Here is a 6,308-nt window from a genome sequence, read left to right as displayed (position 1 = left end):
TGGTCTGATTGTTAAGGGTGAATCATTTTGTAACCGGCCTCTTTCACTTTGCATAGTCTTTCTTTGCTTCAGTTGTGCTTCAATGTCTCTGAATACTTCATCTCTTTTGAACGCAGTCCATGGTATAATTTACATGATATTTTATTTACCCATCCATCATCAGCTAATTGAACATTGAGGGTTCCGGTACTTTTTGACTGCCATAGGTTATACTGTAACAAATTTGCATGCACAAAATTTTGTGTGAATGTTCTTGTTTCTGTTGGGTCTACCTCTGAGATTAAAATGGCCACAACACAGGTTAACAGTCTTGGTTAGGGATTCCATTGTTGTGGTAAAACATCACAGCCAAAAGCAACTTGGGGAGGAAAGGGTTTATGTCATCTTACAACTCTCAGGTCACTGTCTATCTCTGTGAGAAGTCAGGGCAGGAACTCAAGGCAGGAGCCTGGAGGCAGAAAGGGAAGCAGAGGGCATGGAAGAATGCTGCTTACTGGCTTGCTCCCCGTGGCTTGCTCAGCTTGCTTTCTTATAGAACCCAGGACCACCTGCCCAGATGTGATACCACTCATGCTGGGATGGACTCTGTACACCATTAGAATTCAATAAAAACATTGTGTGTGTGTTGTTTGTTTGTTTGTTTTGAACTCCTGGCCTCACTGCATAGCCCTGGCTGACCAATTTGCCATGCAGACCAGGCTAGCCCCAAACTCACAGAGATCTGCCTGCCTCTTCCTCCCAAGTGGTGGGATTAGAGGCATTGTGCCACCACCACCTGGCTAAAGGCTCAAAATCTTTTTGCTTTGGTTTTTTAATTTGTATCCATTTTATTTGCTTATTTTATTTGTATATGTGCACACATGCATCTATGTGTCCATACTTGCATGTGGAGATCAAAGGACAATTTTCAAAAGTTGGTTCTCTCCTACTGTGCACTTCAGAAACTGAACTCAAGCCCACAGGCTCGCTCTCTCTCTCTCTCTCTCTCTCTCTCTCTCTCTCTCTCTCTCTCTCTCTCTGTATGTGTCTGTCTGTCTGTCTGTCTGTCTCTCCCTTTCTCTCTTTCTCTCTTTAAATAGGATCTTGGTATTATATAATTCAGGCTGGCCTCAAGCCCACTATGTGGCTAAGGCTAGCCTTGAACTTGTGGAAATCCTTCCTGCCTTAGCCTCCTGAATACTGAGATTATGGACATGAGTCACCTCATCCGTGTAAAAGCTCAAATTCATTTTTGTTTTTTTTGTTTGTTTGGTTTTGCTGGCTATATCGACCAGGCTAGCCTCCAACTCGAAGAGTTCTGCCCGCTTCTGCCTCCCAAGTGCTAGAATTTAAAGCATAAGCCCCCTGGCTGAAAGCTTCTACAGAATCATTACCGAAAGTGTCTCGGTTGCTTGAGGACCATACTAAAGCAAAGATCAACTTTCAGAAAACAAAGCCCGTGTTTTGGAGGCCAAGTGTCCTTCATGATACCCAGTTCACTGATGATCTTGAGCTGGGTTTTGTAAACAACCATGAGGATATCTTTGGAGATAAGCCCTACACTGCCAGAGAATGTCACTGGGAAATTGTTTTCTTGGCTCAAAGCATCTGAGCCAGGGAGCTGATTGGCCTTTTAAGGCTCATACTTTTCAGGCACTATCAGGTTGTGAAAATAGTGCTGAACCCTAACGTTGGGTCAGGCACTGTAGGGTTGTGAAAATAGTGTTGAACCCTAACGTTGGCTTCAGACTTGACTGGCAGAATACAAAATGATAAAACCATCACAGACTGAAAGTTGTTCTCACTGTTACTCCAGTTCCAAAGGATCTGATACCCTCTTCTGACCTCAGAAGGAGGAGATCAGGCACATACATAGTGTGCATCAGTACATGTCTGCAAAACACTCATACACACAAAAGACAAGTAAATAAATCTCAGCTGGGGAGACGGCTCAGCAGTTGGGTAGTTTGATTCTTAGAACCCGTGGCAGGCAGCTCATAACCACCCAAAACTCCAGCTCCAGGCAACACAAAGCCTCTGGCTTCCACAGGCACTGCCACACAAGTGACATACATTCAGACAGACATACACAGGCATACATGACTAAGATTAAAATATATCTTTTTAAAAAGAAAGAACCTCAGAGCTGGTGAGATAGCTTAGCAGACAGAGGCACCTACTGACAAGTCTAATGGTCTGAGTTCAGCTTCTGATTTCCTTTCACATACATGAGACACACATACACACATAAACATATATACATACATATACACATACATACACACATACATGTATACACACAGTGCATACATATAGACATACACATACATATGTACACACAATGGATACATAAATACATACACATATACATATGTACACACAGTGCATACATACATATAGACAGACAGACACACAGGATCCAAATAACCTAGCTGCCAAAGATGAGAACCAAGGACTCAACCAGCAGTTCTCATGACACCAACTTTGGTCATCTGGCTCCCAGCCAAGCTGTCAACTGACTAGAGATCATGGGGCAGCCCTGCTTGCCCAAATTAAAGAACCACTCAATTTACTCATGGGCCAGGACAAATAAAGTAGATGTTGTCTTCAGTCACTAGGTTCTGGGGATATTTGTGAACCAGCAAATGCTGAACTACAGTGTGACATGTGACAGTCATTTCCCTTCAGATTCCTGGCATCTTTGTCTAAAATGGAGGGATCTGGACGGATTCTACATTTACAACTGTTCACAAAATGATTAGAAAGTTTAAAACACCAGATACCAAAAAATGTCTTATGAGACAATTTTCAAATTAAGAGAAGTGTTCTGTCTTCTAGAGACAAAGGCAGTGATAATCACGAGATACAAAGTCTAGGATTTGCTTCCTACTAGAAGCAAGTAAAACTTCAGATATGAGGTTAACTAGATTGATGGCCACCAACCAGTAAGGTTTTGTTCTCTTGTTTTTGGTTGGTTTTCTGAGACAGGGTCTTGCTGTGCAGGGTCTAGCTCTGCCAGGTATGGAATCCACTATGCAGCCCAGGCTAGCCTTGAACTTGTGGCAATCCTTGTACCTCTGCCTCCCAGGTGCTGGGATTATAGATGCATCTAACGTGTCCAGTTTCCGCTGTGGTTACTCTCGGAGCTGAATGGTATGTGGGGGCTTATTATGCTAGTCTCTCTTAAATGTTCTTTTCTTTTTCTTCTAAGATGCGTTTTTTTGGTGTGTCTGTGTGAGTGTATATCTATGTATTTGTATGGGTGCCCCCATCTCTGCAAACACCAAGGATTTCAGGCTTCAGGCGGCCTCTTGTATCGCCCTCCACCCAATTTTTCCTTTTTAGGCAGGGTCTCTCTCTACCTGTGGCTTATGTCTTCCTGGGCTAGGCTGGAAGCCAGCAAGTCCCAGCAATCCTGTCTCTAGCCTCCTTGGGTGTAAGGTTCCAGGCATGGGTATGGCACGCCATGCTTGTAATGTGGGTGCTGGGACTGGAATTCCAGTCCTAATGACGGTGCAGCAAGGACTCTTAACTGCTGAGTCATCGCTCCAGTCCTGTTCAAAATTTTTTCTATAATATGGTTTTAAGAAGTCAAATCATTTTTTTTTTCTCTGCCGCCGCCAACTTGCGCGGAGGCGGAAGCTCGGGTGCATTCAAGATTCGGCGATACTCGGAATCCACCGCCATGGCCGAGGAAGGCATAGCTGCTGGAGGTGTAATGGACGTCAACACAGCTCTACAAGACGTGCTGAAGACCGACCGCCCTCATCCACGATGGCCTAGCACGTGGCATACGCGAAGCTGCCAAAGCCTTAGACAAGCGCCAAGCCCATCTCTGTGTGCTTGCATCCGACTGTGATGAGCCCATGTATGTCAAGCTGGTGGAGGCACTTTGTGCCGAGCACCAAATCAACCTGATAAAGGTTGACGACAAGAAACTAGGGGAATGGGTGGGCCTCTGTAAAATCGATTGAGAGGGGAAGCCACGGAAAGTGGTTGGTTGCAGTTGTGTAGTGGTTAAGGATTATGGCAAAGAATCTCAGGCCAAGGATGTCATTGAGGAATACTTCAAATGCAAGAAATAAATAAAATTTTGGCTCAAAAAAAAAAAAAGTCAAATCATAGTGAGACGTAAAAATCAAGACAACAAAATGTAAGAATTCTAAATCTAAGAATTCAAGAATAGTGTCAAGCTTAATCTAGTGGCCTACCTGTCACTCAAAAACCTGAGAGGCTGAGGCAGGATGATTTTGAATTCTAGGCTAACCTGGGCTACATAATGAGATCTTGTCTCGCATGCTCTCCCTGCAAATGCGCTAATTTTTTATCCTTAGTTTTTGTGTGTGAGTGTCTGGCCTGCATATATGTCTGTGCACCACTTGCAGGCTGTCAGAGCCTCTGGATCTGGAGTCACAGACAGTTGTGAGCTGCTATGTAGGTGTTAGGAACTAAACCTAGGTCCTCTGGAAAAGCAGCCAATGAGGCACTGTGCCATTTCTCCGGTCCCAGGATAATCCACTTTTGATTAACTTACTCTGCTGTTAAAAGAGGCCCACTAGTTAAATCTATGGATCTTAGCACAGGTGATTTCATGAAGAACAGTAGGAAAGTGACCTAACATAGCCAGACTGTCTCCTAGTCAGCAGTATTTAGCCTTCGGTTTCATTTTTTACACTTGACTTTTCTTCACATGACAAGGACAGAAAAACAAGTCCGTTAAAAACTATAAATAGAAAATCAGGAAAAAGAAAAATCAACATGTCCCTAACCACCACCACCATAGTGCTAGCCAGCAAATCCCACCATGTGTCTTTCATCACTGAGTTGGGCTTTTTGCTCTGAATTACTGAGCATTTTGTTTTAGACAAGGTCTCAGGTAGCACAGGCTGGCCTTGAACTCAGTATGTCATTACAGATGACCTTCAACTACTGGTCCTCATGTCTCCATTCCCTCCAAGTTCTGGGATTAGAGGCATGGACAACCACTCTGGGCCCAGGCCCTGCTGTGGATGGATCCCTGGGCTTCGTGCATGCTAGGGAATCAGTCCAGCAACTGAGCCACGTTCAGCCCATTGCTTCCTGCCCCTTCCCTTCTCTTCTTTTTGGGGACAGGGTCTCTCTATGTCGCCTTGACTAGCCTGGAACTCACCAGGCTGACTTCAAACTCACAGAAACCCAACTGCTTCTGCCTTCTGAGTGCTAGGGTTAAAGGCCTGTGCCCCTGTGCCCAGCCCCATATTACCAATTTTGAGAAAGACTTTATTGCTTCTGTGTTCTTTTATGGGGGAAAAAGAAAGATTAGTCCTCTGTCACCTTAGGGTGAGTGTGAATTCTAAATGCAATTTCTCTCAACAGTCTTGTGAGGGACACACAATGGTGACAGTTAGCTGAACAGATAGCTTAGACTGAAAACTTGTTTGAGCCTCTTTTTTTTCTCTACGTATTAAAAAAAAAAAAGCGCTCCTGTAAAATCTGGTTCACAGTGCCCATTTTCTCTAGAGCTCTGGGTTTGAGGGGCCCACTCATTTCTGAGGAAAGACCACAGCATGTATTTTAGGGCACTGCCTCCGGTTCTGGAGGCCCTGTCTAATTTCCCAAGTCACCCACAGAGCCTCTGGTTTAACCTGTAAAGCTTGGGTTTCTTATAACTCCTTGAGACTAAGAGGCCTCCCTTCTCTTCCAACAACCCACACTGCGGGAAATAGAACAGGTAGCTTACACCATCTTACACCAGCATGTCGGTTAACCTGATGGTGGCAAAGTGACAGGAGTGTGGGCTTGGCTGTTTCTTTTCCCAGAAGTGATTTTCCTCACTTCAACAGCAGAAGAAAATTTTTAGTTTTTGATGTGTGTGTGTTTAGGTTGCCATGTGTGTGGGGTGTGTGAGTGTAGGTTGCTAAACATGTATGTTTGGGGGGAGCTCATGCATGTGGGAAGGGATGTGCCCATGCATATATATGTATGTGAACCCCTGCATGTGTGTGTGTAAGCTCATGTATGTGTGTCTGTATGGAGTTCATGCATGTGGGGAGGGGGTGTCTTAGCATGCATGTGTACGGGAACCCAAGCATATGTGTGTAGCTCATGCATGTATGTGAGAGCTCATGTGTGTGTGTGTCATGCATGTGGGAAGGGGTGTTCCTGTGTATGTGAAGCTCATGTATGTGTGTGTGTGAGGAGTTCATGCATGTGAGGGGTGTGCCCATGCATGCATGTGTATAGGAGCCCATACATGTGTGTGTATGTGTGTAGCTCATGCATATGTGTGTGTGAGCTCATGTATGTGTGTGTGTGTGGGGGCTCATGCATGTGGGAGGGGGTGTTCCTCT

The 6,308-nt window shown here is 44.7% G+C and overlaps 1 pseudogene; it reads left to right on the top strand.

The window, feature by feature from the left end:
* The first annotated feature begins 3,594 nt into the window (after window positions 1-3,594).
* Window positions 3,595-4,064, top strand: LOC114615599 (annotated as a pseudogene).
* Window positions 4,065-6,308: the final 2,244 nt, after the last annotated feature.

Source organism: Grammomys surdaster, unplaced genomic scaffold, assembly GCF_004785775.1.
Source record: "Grammomys surdaster isolate TR1022 unplaced genomic scaffold, NIH_TR_1.0 126906, whole genome shotgun sequence".
NCBI classification, from domain to species: Eukaryota; Metazoa; Chordata; class Mammalia; order Rodentia; family Muridae; genus Grammomys; species Grammomys surdaster.
The sequence above is the reverse complement of the archived record's forward strand: the minus strand, read 5'-3'. Positions and strand labels throughout refer to the sequence as shown.